Consider the following 18,562-nt stretch of genomic DNA (forward strand, 5'->3'; position numbering starts at 1 on the left):
TAAGATAATTTTACTTATGTAATACATAATCATAAAACATTAAAACTGCGAGCTCCTCTTCTGCAGTGTTAGCAAATTTGAGAGTGTTGAGCAAGTATTCAACATCACACATATTCAGATATTTAAAGTGCACTTACAATATCTGAATGATACATTTAACCAATAAAGTGCTGTGTGTGATGTTGAATACTTGCTTAACACTCTGGATGATACTATGTTCATTGGTTGGTGTGAATGCAGTACTTAGACTATTTAATACAAAACTGCATAGAATAATGCATACTGTAAGAAACACAACTCTTGTAATAATTTCTTACCATTTTCTAAACTGCACCTGTAAAAATGGCTGTGATTTCAACAGCTTTTACTGTAAATGCTACCGTAAAATTCTGTAACCTAGTTAACAGTAAGTTTCCTTAATGTATATGGTGAATAACCATACAGTAGATTGACTTTCCCAGTATTTCCTGCATGACACTTGCATCTTACATCTAATAATAATAAATAATGTTTACCACATTCATTTTGTGTAATACCATGATGGAGTTTATTGTGTGAATTTTAGTAGTGTGAAATTAGTTTGTGATGAAAATTGGTTCATCGTATGAATTTCTCATCCCCATTCTTATGGTGGTGTTTTTGTCTAATAAAGCAATGATGCCGTAAAACTTTTTCGAAAAACATTTCTTTAATGGTTTATTGTGACAACTGCCAGTATTTTACAGTAAATTTTACATATTTATTAAATTTTTATTTAATTTATTTAATTTATTTTTAATTTATTTTTTATTTTATTTATTTATTTTATTTATTTTTATAGTTTCTAGCAAATAAACTGAAAAAGGTGTCCAACTATTTTATTTTTTATTTTTATTATTATTATTATTTTTTGACTGTATATGCTGCATTAAAGCACACCCACACTTCAACCCAAACCCTGAATGTTCAAACCAATCTGCATTTTTTCATTGCTGTATACAGTGTGCAGCAGATTGGCTGTATATTGATGAATGGTGCTGTCGGATGAGGGTAAAGCAGCAGTAATTAGTGCTGGACTTGAGGCTGGTGGTGTAGGTTGAGGCAGGTGGAGATGAGAGGCTCCTCTGCTGTCTTATCTGTCCCGCCAACCGAGGCCGGGGGGCAGAGGGGGCTTGTAATAGTGCCACAACATTGGTAGGTGATTGCCTGCTTATTAAGAGGGTACTGGAGTGGAACATAACATTTTCAGTTTCAATTAAGTCTACGAGAGCATATATAATGCATTTCAAGACCTTCCTGCACGAGGAGCCTTTGGAATGAACATGAGGCTGTTGTTGATGTGACACTGAAATGAGCTCTGTTCATCACAGCCGTCAGTCACCAGCCTCAATACTCAGTTCATTCAGTCTTGGGCTGCACATTATATTGTTTCAGCAGCGATATCGCAACATGCACATCCGTAATGGTCACATTGCAGGATATTTAATGTTGAATCAGAATTACAGCTGTTCAGGCAGACAGTTCAGAACCAGTTTGAGGCTGATCAGACACAATTATTTTTGCTTTAATCAACAAATAATACACCATTACCCCCCCCCCCCCCCCCCCAAAAAAAAAAAACAAAAAAAAAAAAACAAACAATCAAAAAAAAAAAAAAAACAAACAAACTGTATGATCAGTGTGTAATACGATTACAAAGGTGTTTATGACAGGAAAAGAATGCCAGCTCAGAAGTGGCCACAAGGAGACATGGTCAAGCTCCTTTATGCTCCTTGCTTAATACTTATGCTTTTAATGTATAACCTTTATTCTCTCTTTATGTGTAATCAGGTGTTTTGCAACAAGTCTCTTGCTCATGTATTATTAGGGTGTTAATACTCCTGCAATCAATGTTTAACTTTACCTAAACCAAACATGAACCATATGATCGGATGTCCTTGCAAAGCTAATTTGGTGTACTGGATGATTATTTACACTTAATGTTAATACGTGTGCAACATATTACCGTTTTAAGAAACTTTAAACATTTCTGCATCAGCTTACACCCAGGATGCCTAAGCAAATCTCCACGCTTCGGAGCAAAGGCCCATAAAACTTCTTATTGGTAAATAACTTTTTCATTGGTCACCTCAGCTTTGGCACGTGGGTACAAACCACCTTTATAGTAGCTGGTAACTAAGGTTGTCCCCTGGAGACAATACCAGAACAAAGATGAGAACCAACACAGCTTCTCTTCAGGTCCAGAGAGCAGGACCCTGACAAAAAATGGGTTAACTACACAGCTCAGACTTTCCCATCTCTAATACTTTTCCTCTTTTCCATCTAGATTTTATTTAAGCTTTTATTTAATTATGTGATAAAACTGTAAAGTAATCCCTTGCTTTTTTCTAGAAAAGTAATCTAATTACAGTAACAGTTACTTTGTAACTACTAACACCCAACACTGTTCAGAAAGCATTGGATCTCACTGGAGTTAAATGATAATGTACAGTAACAGATAAACAAAGAAACATTTATATATTATTTATTAATTAATATTTATGTATTTATTTAATGATAAACATATAGTTGATGTTTATCTTCTGCATGATTTTAAAGAAGTGTAGCTGTGTGAGCATTTAAGAAGAGTTTAAAGCATTCAGGCACAATAAATGGTATTTCTAACTTTAATAAAGATACTGTACATAATATTGAATTATTTATACATGGAATACCATGTTATTTTGCATTTGATCACTCAATTTCTGTACATAAATACTGTTAGACTCCAGAGAAAAACATGATGCACTGTTTATTTCACTTGTATGCTCTGCTGTATAACATATACTTGAAATTTAACTTATTTTAGGCAAATGCACACCCTACAGAGTTATTCAAATCTATCTAAATCAATGTATTTTTCCAAGTAGACCTATTAAAGTAATCTTGTGAAATCATATTCATATTACAATATAAATGAAAAACTAAATATTGTAATGTCAGAGTTTTCCAATATTATGCAGCCCTAATGCAATCTATGGAATGTAGGTGAAACAAGGATGCTGACAACGGAATTGAGGATCCACGTGCAGGTTGTATTAAGAAAGAATGGTCGTGCAGGCAATGGTCAAACACTGGAACAAACAGTAGCATACAGGTAATCCAATTGTCAATAGGCTAGTCGGTACAGGAGGCAAAGATCAAACACGAAGTGACTAGATAGGACAACGCTTCGTAATGCTCCAATACAGTGAACAAGACTCAGCACTGATGCGTGAGTGTGTAATCAATGGAAACTCTGAACTGGTGTGTGTAAGCGCTGTATGACAGGATATCTAGTCCATATAACAACAGATTTGTAGTTCTTTAGTGATTTGCGTGTTTACCAGCGATCTTCAACCACTAGATCGCTGGTGATCATAACAGTAAGGAAGATGGACAAATCATTAGTTTCTGATCATCATAGGGAAACAAAAGCTATCATTTTTTAATGAAATTATTTGTTTTACACCCCATTAGTATAAATTAGTCAATTATTTTAATTACTTGTTATACACTTACTACTATATATTTACTGTATTACTTTCTGTATATTTTAATGTTATATTTATTATTAATATCTTTATGACATTACATTATTTTAGTATTGCCATTTTTGTTCATATTATTTTTGTTGTTTACATTTTACTTTACATTTTCAGCATTTAATTTTTTACATGTTCTGTTTAGCTTTCGCTTATTTTTGTATCAGATCAATTCAGTACTTTAAGTAAAGACTATTTTCAGACAACTTTTATATTAGCTTTTCAACATTACAGTACTTAAATTCTACAATACTGAATCACTTTTTGTAGCTTTTATATTTTTTATTAGATTGTTAAAGCTATAATCATTTTGTTGTGTTTGTGTTTTTTCATTATTATTTCATTCTCTTTTTTTCTCAATTTTTAAAAATACTTTTTTGTACATTTGAGTAATTTGTAGTATTTAATTTTTATTGTTTAGGTTGAGCTAAGTATTTACTCTTCAAATATTTCAAACAATGCTTTTATTATTGATATGTACTTCAACATTACTTATTTATTGGCATACTATAGTATAATAAGTTGGTAAATGTTTATCTAGAGTAACTATTTATTTTATATATATAGAAATTTGGTTTGCATTTATCTATTTCAAAGAAGTAATTGCTAAATCAAAATGTATGAAATTAGCAATATTCTTACACTTTAACATAAGCCTACTGAATTAATAATATCAGCTTTCACCAGAACCTGTATATTTGCAACTGATTAATTCATGGTAATTTCTGATGGAAATTTCCTAAGAGTGGTAATAGATGTTCAGTGAATTAGGCCATTGCTGTGGGGAGGGACTGGAAAGTGTTTTACAATGAATTATTTGTTTTAGGCAGTCAAAAGTAACCAACAGAATGTTGTGTCTTCCTTGCTTAGCATAATTGCTATTATGTGAACTATGGATCTGAAAAATATGATTATGTTAATTCTGACAATGGACGAAAACAACCTCGAGAGCTAACTCCGCATGGAATAATAGCTTGGTAATACTTCATTACCGACGTGGAAAGCATTATTTGTGCAACAATAGATTTGACCTCAGGCTTTAAATTGTTTTGGCACTGTTTTTCAGGAGTGAAGTCTGCAGCAATCCATTTAATGTGTCTGCATGTGGCAATAAAACTGAACATGTTGAGGCTTCAGATGTTTCATGTTCTGGAAATAAATTCACTGAAACCAGCAATTCATATGGTGCGCATCATGCTACAGCATGGCTCCATTCATTCATCCCATTGTCATTCCCACAGATTATTACAGTATTTCCTTTGTTCATGTTGCATGGACTAACATGGGAAATGCTTATTGCTGCATAAGCTGTTGTTTTTTATTTGTGCAGTTTGTTGCACGTTTATTTATTTATTTATTTATTTATTTATTTATTTATTTATTTATTTATTTCAAGAGTTCACACTTAGATACTGTTTGACAACTTGTTAGCAAGTTAGCAGGTTTGGCATGCTGTCCCGGGAGAGAACCCTGAGCTCGGAGATAGTTGAGCCCAGGGCTCCCGCCAGGTCCATAAAGCATGTGAGGGGAGTACGAGGTCAGGTGTTCTCGAGAGCTCCCCTCGGCAAAAGAGGAAAGGAGGAGAAGGGGTGGATGGGGGGTTTCTTCGGAAAACGAAGATAGGGGTGTACATCTTAGCTAGGTTATTTATAGTGGGTTTGGATCGTTCCGATTGGCTAGCTAATGAGCTTAGATGAGTGGCCGGCTGCAGTCAATCATATCACGTGCTCCTCTCGAAATTAGTTTATGAAACTTCATTTATTTATTTATTTATTTATTTATTTATTTATTTATTTATTTATTCATTTATTTATTTATTTATTTTTATTTTTTATGTTTTTGTATTGTTGTTGTTGTATTATTATTATTATTATTATTATTATTATTATTATTATTATTATTATTATTATTATTATTGTTATTATTATTATTATTAGTAGTAGTAGTAGTAATAGTAGTGGTAGTGTAGGCCCATAGCTGGGGGAAAGGGAAGGTCCGGGAAGTCCCACCGCTTAATGTCAAAGGTCTAAAATTTGTCCCATATTGAAAAAGGTTTAAGGCCAAGCAGAATCCTCTGTTGACCATCACATCAATGTGACTTCAGCTAATCAGTTTTGGCCAACAGTTTTTTTTTTTTTTGGCCAACATCCATCCGTGCAAAAAAATATATACAATCAGAAGTAAGTGAAGTCATCTTTCACTAATGCATTTTTTAAATAAAGAAAACATTTTACCAGCAACTTTTATTCTAAATCTTGGAGCTTGTTCTTGGAACAAAAAAAAATGTCCCATAAAAAGCACCAAAAGTGGCCGTTAATTAAAATTAATTTTTTGTTATCCATGAATTTTCAATTAAATGTACTTTTTTTTTTTTTTACAAGAGAAGCTAGACAAGTCATGAAGCTCCTTTATTATTATTATTATTATTATTATTATTATTATTATTATTATTATTATTATTATTATTATTATTATTATTTTAATGTTTAGTATTATATTATTTTATAAAAAATAATTATTCCAATGGACAAATTTTGACTGAGGAAATCTGCTGTGCTGGCCAGTTTGTTATTTGCCTAATAAATAACAATAAGCTAGAGTTTTGAATTGAAAACTTTTAACATATTTCTATTTTTTTTTCTATTAATACTGTATATGATGTAGTAAATTTGTTTTAAAAGTAAGTATTTATTCATATTTCATAATAATATTTTGGTACATTAAAAACTTTGGTTATGATGACCTTCCTACAAGCTAATTCAGCTTAAAATAGCACGTAAAATGTCACTAAAATGCAGTATATACATCTCATAATTAAACAGAAAATTAGTTAAAGAACTGCAAAAAGGTCCACATTTTGAGAAAAAAAAAACACCCCTTACAACAGGCTGACTATGGGCCTGCAGTGGGGGTGGTGGTGGTTACATTATTTCAATTCATATAATATATGTTTAGAAAAATGTAATCATTTTAGAAATATCATAAATATAACAACAACAAAGGATGCAGTGGCGCAGTAGGTAGTGCTGTCGCCTCACAGCAAGAAGGTCACTGGGTGACTGGGTGAAAGGCATCCGCTGCATAAAAACATGCTGGATAAGTTGGTGGTTCATTCCGCTGTGGCGACCCCGGATTAATAAAGGGGCTAAGCTGACAAGAAAATGAATGAATGAATAATAACAACAACAACTGCTGTTGCTGCGCTATTGTTAGTTTATGTTGATTCTTGACTGACTGGGCATATACTGTACATAGCCTTGTATTCAAATGTCCATAGTAATTGATGGTTATTATTTTTTCCACATTATAAATATAATATTAGTTCGTTTATACCATTACATTTCCAATATAATGCTAATTCAAAAATTTTCAATGTGCAAACTATATTATGAGAACTTCTCATAAAGCATTAATATTTTTTTTCTTGGTATTAAGATTTTCATCTTAATATATGACCCATGTCACTTTTGACACTGCAATGAATGATATTTAAAGAATTAGAAAAAAAAATCTTGCATAAGGCCATAAAACCTTGGAGCATGCATAAAACTTTATGGACTTATGTAAGTGCATAATGTACTGATTAAATCGGCGGCTGTAACTGCTGTCCTCAGCGGCGTCTCAGGGAGGAACAGAGGACTCTCTCCATTGGCAGGAATCAGCCGAAAGCTGCCAGCGTCGCCCTACAATCTAACTAACTTTCAGAGCCCGCTTGACTCCTTGGCTGCTCTTCTTGCCTTTGATGTCTGTTCTCTTTAGCCAAAACCATTTGCTCCTTTTCCTTCAGAGCTTCCGGCTGTGCCCTCTTCATCCCTCCTTTTTAGCCGCTCCTTTTGCTTGTTTGCTTTTCCTCATTCAGACAGACCTTTTTCTTTTTGCCCTTCATCTATTCTTCCATTTCTCGATCTCTGCTGCCTCTCTATCACTTTGCTCTATCTGGGCTTTATTCTATTACTCTCTCTCTCTGTCTCTCTCTCTCTCTCACTCTCTCTATCCACTTTTTCTGCTTTTATTACATTCTGGTCTCTCTTTCCCTCATCCATCTCTCTCTGCCGAAATATTCCCTCACCTCTCACTACGGATGAGACTTTTAGAAAGCTATAGGCCAATGATAGTGTGTGTATTGATGGCTGCTGTGTCTTCACTTAGATTAAAGTGTAGGTCTTTTTGTAAGTTTTACACCAAGAGCAAACAAATTATTTCTTTGTTCAATGCACTCTGTTGTCAGCCTTTTTCAGATTGGTTAATTTCAGTAAAGGGGTAATGCAACAAAGGCTTATTCTGAAAATGTACCCCTTTATCCATTACTGGAGATTGCAAATTATAAAGATTAAAGTATGTATTGCTGCATTTTGTCTTTAAAGAGAACGTGGCAGTATGACGCTGTTCCTTTTTGTGCTTACCAGCTGACCACTTACCTCTGTATGGAATGCTTTCCCGCTGTTACCAGTTTGTCCTGTTTGCTCACCATGTACATCTGTGGACTTGAGATACAGAGAGGATGAAGGGGTTCGAGTTTGGTGAAGATCGGTTCCAGAAATCAGGTAAGACAAAAACAGAAGCCGAAAAATAAAATAAACATGTAAATAACAGGGTGAGAATGTGGTGAAATCAGGCTGCTGCAAGGGCTTTTCTTTTTCTGGATTGGGTTTAGGAAAGTGATTGTGCAGTTCAATCTGTGCTTTTGAAAACACGTTTGGGGTTTAGAGAAGGAGGAGGGTGTGTCAGTCGATCGGTTGGTCAGTCAGTCATGTAGTCAGTCAGTCAATCAGTCGACAGTGGCCACTAGTGGATTTACGTGAGAACAGAGAAAATGGTACTCGCAAGAGAAATTTGAGATCTGAAAGGGTATATAGAGGATTCGCTGAAAAGCAAAAACCAAATGTACAAAAACTAAAAGCAGAGAAAATCACAACATACTAAAGTGAGAGATCATCTAACCTGCCAACATGTCTCTCTGTAAATCAGTGTTCGGGGGTGAATAACACTGTTGAGAACCGGGATAGGATGCAATAGGTTTTGGGCAGCCGCTGCGATCAGACTGTACCAAAGTTGGCAACCCGGAGGTGTTTGCAGACTGTACCAAAGAGGGGGGTGGCTGAAATTATGGGAGTTTTCCAGAGGAAAAAAAAACGGGATGGTTGGGGGAGATTGTTACAAAATGAGGGATATTCCCAGGAAAAACAGGAATGTTGGCAGGTATGCTTACAAGTTTAATAGGGATTTGATCTGAAATACTGTAGTTAGAAATCAGATAATTATTATAAGCTTCTAAGCGTTAGATTTTATGCGGTTCTGGCGCCATCTTGTAGATAGAAAACGTCAACCGTCTTTGGTCTACTCAGTATGGCAGGTTCATGGCCACCGACGAGTTCTCTCAGAAATTGTAAAATATTTAAAAATGGACACTATTCTTGCAAATAAACTGCAAAGTTGCAATCTAAATAACTGATAAAAACTCAAAAGTACATTTTGTTGTCTAATAGCAGTAATATTTTGTCAAACTGTAGTGCCTGCTTGTTGCTGGCTGTATGTGGGCAGAGTAATACACAAAGGGTGAAGAGGCTTACAGATGCTGATATTACTTAAATATCTCAAGGCTATCAGCCAATCAGATTCAAGAACCAGACAGAACTGTTGTGTGTGTGTGTGTGTGTGTGTGTGTGTGTGTGTGTGTGTGTATATATGTATGTATGTATGTATGTATGTATGTATATGTATATATGTATATGTATATGTATGTATGTATATGTGTATGTAAATCACACATACAACTTGTAGATTTAATATTTAAATTCTGTTTTGGGGTGTAATAATTACAAATGGTGAATATTGTTATATGTACATTGTTATATGAAAAGCATTAAACTCACTAATGCGAGCAGCTCATTGTTTTGTTATTTAATTTTTCTCTCTTTCTTTTCTAAAATACATTGAACATATGGCTTTATAAAAACACCGTGGTGAGTAAATAATGACTGAATATTCATTTCTGAGTGAACTAACCCTTTAAACATGTAGTGCCGTTTGCATTAATTACAGCCTGGCACCATATTGGGCATCACTGGTTTGGCTGAACCCAGATGGATGCAGTCTGACAATGTTTCGTATCTTCTATAATTACATGCTTTGGCAAGTGTTGATGATCTCTTTTTTTTCGCCCCCGTAGCGAGAGAGTGATTATCTCGATCTCTCTTCCAGTGAAAGTGTGGTGATTTTTATCATGCCATACCCCTTGTTTGTTAGTCTACGCAGTCAGACATCGGACATTGTGTATACTCCTGAGGGGCCTTATTATCTCTGCTGTTTGTGGAGACCTGTATTCATCTTATGTCAATAATTTTGCACTAAGTTTGTAGAAGTGAAACAAATCAAAAGGCCAGCACCTCTAAGAGCCGAGTTCTTCGTGATTTGCATTACTTGGGTAACATTTTGGTCCTTGTAATTGGCATGTAAGGGTGACGGTGACTTGGGAGATTTCAAGAGCGCAAATCTGATGTAAGAAGAGGAAAGCGGAGAGCATGGCTTTCCTTTAAGCATAGCGGAGGACAATATTAATCATGAACCATATCCCAGTATGCAATGCAAAACGTGTTGAGATGTGGCGCAGATAATATAGCCACAGGTTTTCAATATATGAGCTGTGATATCATTTATTGAATCCTAGCAAATGTATCTCCCTTACGTTCCACTGCATGCTTTCATTGAGTCATACGATCTCTGTCTCTTTGATTTCATTGTCAGAAATGATGGTGCGTACGAGTACATCTCTTCTCTGTTGATGCTCTTGAGAGCCAGTATAGTCGTTTGTCTTCTGTAATGATGACTGAGGGACATCACACACTATCAGTTGGTATGCCAGTCCTAATACCGCAAAGCCATCTCTGAGATAGGGCGATGTCTCACTGCCTCTACTCCTCATTGAATACTGCGCACGTCCCTGCTTTATCTCCGGCAGTGCATGCTACTGAATGGAGGGAACTGTTATTGTTAGCTTACGTAAGAATCTTTTTAATATGGCCGGTCATGGGTGAAACCTTAAGACATTTATTGAGACGTGCTTCAATGGATAAACGTTTAAAATGTGTATCATTTCTAGTGGGTTGAAATTTAAGCCATTTGGGCACAATAAATGAAATGTTTGTTGCTCAAAGATGAATTGTGCATTATATAATTGTTTACTCAATTAAAACAATGCAGGGTTATTTGCATGATTACGGTGATTCTTTAATTTCTGCTTCTGAATTCTGTTTGACTTGTAAGAAAAGCATAAATCATAGTTTATTTGCATCTTTTTTCTGTTTTGTTTAAAGTTTCTTGTCATTTTTAAAAGACATTTTATGCAGATTCATCCTAATTGATCTATAATTATGTATATTTTAAAAGCTAAAGACATTTCATTGAGACATGCTTCACTGGATAAGATTGGGTTGGTTATTTGAAAGATTCATCCATCCCAAAATAGTTTTGTCCCCATCATGAGTAGCGCATATTCCTTGAGAAAGTGAAGTACTGTACCTTTTAAATAATACTGTGTGGGAATGCTTTACTTAAAGGGAATAAGACTGTCATAAAATGTGTATAATCATGACATGACACATCATCATGAATATAAATGATATTTTATGCATGATTTAAAAAAAATATTCAATTACAATAGCTTTATGACAATCATGTTTATTACAGATTTATGATGTCTTATGTTGTCAGGCTAATGTCAAGTTGTCACAACAAAGACATCTCAATCAATGCCATTTTTGCATTGGCAAAAATATGAATGACACTTAATTGCAGTTGTAATAAGCATGCATAAAATCTTCATATTCATGACACATGTCATGCAGTGGCAGATTTAGGCATGGGCAATATGAGTGATCGCCCAGAGTGGCATCTTGGTAGGGGCGGCATGGCGACTGCACCTCCAGCCCTATGCTTTAGTACAGGGGTCACCAATCTCGGTCCTGGAGTGTCGGTGTCCCTGCAGGGTTTAGCTCCAACTTGCTTCAACACACCTGCCTGGGTGTTTCAAGTATACTTAGTAAGACCTTGATTAGCTTGTTCAGGTGTGTTTGATTAGGGTTGGAGCTAAAATCTGCAAGACACCGGCCCTCCAGAAACAAGTTTGGTGACCCTTGCTTTAGTATGTTAGTCAGTACATAAGATTATGAGTATGCTGCAAAGCATTACTAGGTAGTAATTTATCATCATAACAATTTAATTTGCACAGCAAAACGTTTAACATTTTATATTTTTGTGTTATTGTTAGTGTTCTTTTTACTGGGCAATTACACACTTAAATAATAAATAGTATTAATAAAATATACTTACTGTAGATGGGTTTAGAAATATATTTGGCTTGTTGTTAGTTGTAATTATACATAATGTGCTGTTATCACTACAATAATTATACAATAAACAACAATAAAATAAATATACAATGTGCTCCAAGGGCACTGTGAACTATTTTTTACTTATTTTTACTTTACTATTTAAACATAAGTAAACTTATGTTTACTTAAATGTGTTAAACACAGCAAATGAAGTTCTACTTTCACTGTTTGAATATTATTAATGTTACCATATGTTTAATGTTACCATAAAAAATGTAGGTCACGCTTTATTTTGTTGGTCCGTTTGTTGAATTTAAGTTATATTGCATCTACATGCCAACTAATTCTCATTAGATAGACTGTTAGGTTGGGGTTGGGGTTAGGGTTAGTGTAAGTTGACATTTACTTGCAAAGTTTCTTGTAGTCAGTTAAAGGAGCAGTATAAAAAGATATTAAGCAGACAGTCCACTATTACTCAAATGGACCATCAAAATAAAGTGTTACCAAAATGTATAAATGTAATTTATGCACTATAAAGGATGAAGTAAATAATACTTTTAAAGGTCTAGTGAAGTGGGAAAAAACAGCTCTGCAGTGAGAGTGGTTGAGCTCAATTGCATTAAATGAACAGTAAAGGAGAAGTTGAAAAGGGCGGGACATACTAGAAAACATTTGATTGGTTTGATGAGAAACCTGAAGTATGAGGTGACGAGAAATAAAATAGTTGATCATTTTAAGCGACAAACTGCAAACATAGCATTTGTTTATTTCAGTTTTGTATTTTTTAAACTCAAATTTTGGACACTATCTTTTGATTTCTTAAAAACAGACTGAAACTAACATACACTTTTTTATTTTAGTTTCACAGGACCTTGAATACTATGCGAACTACATTTTCACAAGGGTTCTGAAATAAAAGATAAAAATGACACATTATAATAAAATACATCACCAGCTTAATTAAAACTGTTTTTTTTTTTTTTTCATGTAGTCGGTCGCCCAATGCAGGCCGACATGTTAAGAACATATGACTAGCTGAATGTCATTAACTTCATGCTGAAAATACAGCATGAGATGTGGCACTGAATGTCATTAGATGTTCTGCTCCTGCTTTAAAGAGGATGAATTTAACAACGCAACTTTTCAAAGTGGAAACTGCTTAACAGCTAAAGCACAGCATGCTGATTAGAGCTAATTATATGAACTCAGTCTGACCTTCTCCCTAAAGAGTCATTTTTATGCAGATGCTTTTTCTTTTATGTTGCCTTTTGTAAAAATCCACTTGCAGAAATCTTGTTACCCCAAAATAAACCATTGATAAATTGTCCAGAACAGTCCTGTTTTTATTTTCTGCCTTTTGTGTCCCACAGGAAATGGGATGGGATCAGATTTTTTGTCTAGAGGTACTGAATCCTGCATTAACCCCCCACTGATTTTAACATTAGGGCAATTACTCCTTTAATTACTGAGGAAGGTGGGGAGTTCCTCTTCATAATACCTTAATCACACTTCGGATCAAAGTTCATTCCCATACTTCAGTTGAACCACACTATGGCCTGTGTTAGATAAAAAAAAAGGGCTTGAGAAGATACTGTGTTGTGCTTCTGCATTATTCTCTGCTTACAGGCCTTTTTGGAAGAGAAAATATTGTAATTATTTGTTTGGATGACTATTTAGTTTCCAGCATTACACAAACATGCCTTGCCAAAGGACTTTTTTTCATCAACTTCACATTAAATAAGTGACTCTTTGTGTTTGTCTCTAGTCGAAAGTGCCTTTTTATTTATTTATTTATTTATTTATTTTACATTGTGAAATATAGTTGTTTGATGCTGCCTTTGGTTTGTTAAAATTACATAAGCATTAAATTTATATCCCACACAAAACCAAACAAAATGGGGTTATCCATATTTTACCCAGCACCGAATTGAAATTGAACATTTTTCGAGTGTAATATCGGTATTTTAATACTATTGTCACATGTCTGGTCTGTTTGTGTTGTGTTGTGCCATGTGGTGTCTCATGTGATTGATTCCATGTGTGTTTGTTTATATCATGTGACCCCTTTGTTATGTTGCTCGATGTTTCTTGATGATTATTATTTTAACATGATGTCACCCCTGTTTGCCATCTGTTTAATCTTGTACTGTGTATTTATAGCCCTGTCTTCAGTTAGTTTATTGTTCAGTATTGAATTTTCAGCACGCCGTGATCTTCCTGAGTTTTAGTGTTCATGTTTTCTGTAGTAAGTGTGTTTTTGTGATTAAAATAAGTGTTTTTAATCATCTCTGTCTCAATTGTTTGTGGTGTGACACAACCACAAACACACACACATATATATATATATATATATATATATATATATATATATATATATATATATATATATATATATATATATATATATATATTAGCATATTTCTTTGGATTTTGAGGGAAACAGAAGCACTTGGAGGAAAGCCATGTAAACACGGTGAGAACATACAGACTAACCACAGAAATGCCAACTGGCCCAGCTGGGACTTGAACCAGCGACCTTCTTGTTGTGAGGTGACAGTGCTAACCACTGAGCAACCGTGCTGCCCTTACTGTTAATATATTTTAGCAAATACTATAAAACATTTTAACATACTGACATATTACTTTTTTTTTTGCTTTTTATTGCTTTAAATATCTGACAAAATGTGCATCTGTCGACAATACATAAGCACTTAGCTAAACTAGTGGGCTAAAATAGTCAAAATCGGCAGGTTGATTTATCGGCCAGTCACTATCAATAACTATAATATTCTCATTCCCTCTACAGTGATTCCCTTCGGTAAGCAGATTTTGTGTGCTTTAAGCTTGAGCAGACGTCGCATGAAAGGTGACTGATTGTAGGACTAATTAAACTTCTGATATGATTGAATCTCTGCCATATGGCGTTTACTTTGAGAGCAAGGACCAAACTTTTATTTGAGTTGGAGTTCAAGACTCTAATGGACCAAAGGAGGGAACAACGAGGCCTGGCGTTGACGAATAAAACAGGCGCTAATAGGTAGGTCTTATGCCCCAGGGGACCGTCTTTGCCTTATTGGCCATCCATTCACAAGACAGCAGCCCATTCTTGCCATGGACAATCAGGCAATTAAAGTTCCATAACCGGTAGCCATTCAACGCAAACGTTCTTTTACAAGAGCCTTTCAGCAGCGGAAGAGCTCTTTTGCTGACATGCCATCATAACAATGATGAATAGGGCCACGCGTTTATAGTAGCACAGCTGTAAACGCTAATGAAGGGGTGTGTTATAACCACTCTGATATATAACTTCTCCAGGCAACATAAAATCCGGCAAAATTATCATAAGCATTGGAGAGGAGATTGAATTGAGTAATAAACAGGTTATCATTTAATGAGGAGAAAGAAGAATGAAAGCACTATGTGTTGTGAGAAGGGCAATCCTCACGAGAGAAATTCGTTCAATAAAAAAGGAAGGACATGATTGTTGTGGCATTAACAAGAACCGATTGACTTTTTTTTTTATTGATATAGGCAGGTTAGTTTTTGTTTTGAATCCTTGCACAACTAAAAAAAAAGAATTCTAATGGTGCTTTGGGATGTCTTATACCTTTCTGACTTTTTGTCTGATGTTGTCTTGAGTTCAACACTGACATTTAGCATATGTTGCAATATTCATTTATTCATTCATTAATTTTTTCATCCATTCATTTTTAACCGCTTTTTCGGGGCTGGGTCGCGGGGGCAGCAGTTTAAGGAGAGAACCCCAGACTTTCCTCTCCCCAGACACTTTCTCCAGCTCCTCCAGGGGGATCGTGAGGCATTCCCTGGCCAGCCAAGAGACATAGTCCATCCAGTGTGTCCTGAGTTTTACCCGAGTGCCTCCTCCCGGTGAACATGCCTGGAACACCTCCCTAGGTAGGCACCCAGGAGGCATCCAAAACAGATGCCTAATCCAACTCAGCTGACTTTTCTCTCTTGTATCCAAGATCTTGTCCTTTTGGTCATGACTCAAAGCTCATGACCATAGGTGAAAGTAGGGGCATAGATTCACCAGTAAATTGAGAGTTTGCCTTTTGGCTCAGCTACTTCTTTACCACAACGGAACGGTACATCGACCACATTACTGCTGCCACTGCACCAATTTGCCTGTCAATCTTATGTTCCATCCAAAATGGCAAACCACCTTTTTCCGACGGAGCACCATTGGCTTGGACTTGTTGGTGCGTATTTCTCATCCCAGCTGCGTGATACTTGCCAGCAAACTACCCCAGTACATGCTGAAGGTCAGTGTTCGATGAAGCCAACAGAACAACACCGTCTGTGTATAAAAGAGATGAGATCCTGTGGTCCCTGAACTGGACCCCCTCCATCCCAAGGCTGCTCTTTGAAATTCTGTCCAATATATTTGCAATATTTTGATATTATGAATATGTTTGTCACAACCAAAAGCTTCCTATATAACATAGTAACAGTGTCATATAGTGTCCCCAAGAGTATATTTGGAAAATTGTCATACATTTTTGTACATCTGCAGCATGTCAGCTGTAGTTTACTGTATTAACTAGGAATATGAGTTCCTAGTGTAAAATGTTCAATTAATAGAAACAGTGTGTCAGTTGCAGTTAAAAAAAAATCATCAATCTATTAACAGATTGTAACTGATGATTCACAGTTTGTTTCTGTTTATTTAAACTTTCTAATTTCATTTTGGGACCTTGGTCTCTGCTCCGACAACTTCTGATGTTTTCTGCAGTTTATCAAAGTTACTTTTATTAACAGTTTTACTAAATATTAACAGTTTTAGTAAAAAAAAAGCAGCATTTGTAACTTGTCTTCTGTCCCTGATTTAAACCAACCCAGATGATTTGTAGTATCAGTTAAAACTACTAAATATGTTATTAAATATCACAAGCAGAGATCAAGGTCTTATAATGCAATTAAAAATGTAAATAAACAGAACCCAATCACAAAATATGAAAAAAAAGCAAAAACTGTTGATTTAACGGATAGTTGTTTTTTTTATAGTAAGTGATGTATGATTATCAACATAAAAACTACAAGCTATAACACCAACACACACACCGGCCACTTTATTAGATACTAGGTATTAGGTTATTGTCTAACTGCTTTTTAACACAAATTTCTTATCAGCCAATCACATGGCAGCAATTCAATGCATTTAGGCATGTAGACATGGTCAAGATGATCTGCGAGCATTAGAATGGGGAAGAAAAGTGACTTAAGTGACTTTGAAATTGGCAAGAACAGGAAACTGAGGCTACAATTCGCACAGGCTCACCAAAATTGGACAATAGAAGACTGAAAAAACTTTGGCTGGTCTGATGTGTCTCAATTGCTGCTGTGACATTTGGATAGGGTCAGAATTTGGCATCAACAAGATGAAAGCATGGATCCTTATATTAGCAGTTCAGGCTTGTGGTGGTAGTGTAATGGTGTGGGGGATATTTTCTTGGCACACTTTAGGCCCGTTAGTACCAATTGAGCATCAAGTCAATGCCACAGCCTACCTTAGTATTGTTGCTGACCTTGTCCATCCCTTTATGACTACAGTGTATCCATCTTGGTGGCTACTTCCAGCAGAATAGCGCACCATATAAAGCGTGAATCATGTCAGACTGGTTTCTTGAACATGATAATGAGTTCACTGTACTCAAATGTCCTCCACCGTCACCAATAGAGCAACTTTGGGATGTGATGGAACGGGAGATTTGCATCATGGATTTGCAGCTCACAAATCAGAGCGCAAAAAGAGCGTCCAACCCGGTACTGGTAAGGTGTACCTAATAAAGTGGCCGGTAAGTGTATTTTTAGATCAAAAAAATTAAGTTTTGTTAGATCAAAGATACTAATTTTATGAGCGTAGAAAAGGGATGGGAGGAGGATTACTGTATAGGTGCAACCTGATAAACAATGCCTCAAATAAAACGACACCCGCTTTCTAAGTTTTTCAGCAAAAAAAGAATTACAAAGAAAATTCAATAATCTGACCTTTTATAACAAGTCTGGTGTTTTTGTTTGCTATTCAGTATTTATTGCTTGTTTTTTTATGCCGCTTTACTTACTAGTGAGCATTTCACTATTGATTTTTAGATGCCTAGACAGCTAGATTTATTTATATTTAATTGCTCCTACAGCAGCACAGATGAGGACAGAAGTAAAATATCTGAGCTAGCTGTGTTTGATGTACTGTATACAGCCTGAGAGGATCTTTTACTAAATATGTGTTTTTTAAAACCTTATCTCATTTCTGCAATCAGAGTTGTTGTTGTGATTCCATCAAACGCCGTGGAACTGAATCCTGAAAATAAATGATTTGGTTGGTTGAGGTAAGAACAGTCTGAGCCATCATGCAAAGATTTGTTTTCCTGCATTTCTGGCCAAACTCGCTCTGCTCTATTACTATTCTGCTCTTGTTATTTTTAATGGAGGTTATGCTCTGGCTAGCACAGTCCAATTGAGGAGAGATGGAGCTTGTGATTCGGGCCGTATCTACTGCAGGTGCTGCTGTCCACTGTGAATAAAAGACACATGAGATAGAACTGGCGCATGTGAGGCCTTATCGCAGTTAGCCAAGGGTGCAACAGATAGCTTTGCATACAGGCCACAGACCAATCTTTACTGGACAGATTATTCTTGAGGTGCTTCTCAAAGTCATAATAAAAATAGTAA

General features: G+C 35.5%; 1 long non-coding RNA gene across 1 annotated transcript in view; it reads left to right on the forward strand.

Moving 5' to 3' along the window:
• The window catches only part of LOC141386317 (uncharacterized), a 36,603-nt gene extending 22,447 nt beyond the window's left edge, over nt 1–14,156 (forward strand). Inside the window, exons 3-4 of the long non-coding RNA XR_012408060.1 lie at nt 7,949–8,086; nt 13,243–14,156. This is a non-coding gene — a long non-coding RNA (uncharacterized lncRNA). The remainder of the gene's footprint in view (nt 1–7,948; nt 8,087–13,242) is intronic.
• The last annotated feature ends 4,406 nt before the right edge of the window (nt 14,157–18,562 follow it).

This window comes from Danio rerio, chromosome 6, assembly GCF_049306965.1.
Source record: "Danio rerio strain Tuebingen ecotype United States chromosome 6, GRCz12tu, whole genome shotgun sequence".
In the NCBI taxonomy this organism is placed as follows: Eukaryota; Metazoa; Chordata; class Actinopteri; order Cypriniformes; family Danionidae; genus Danio; species Danio rerio.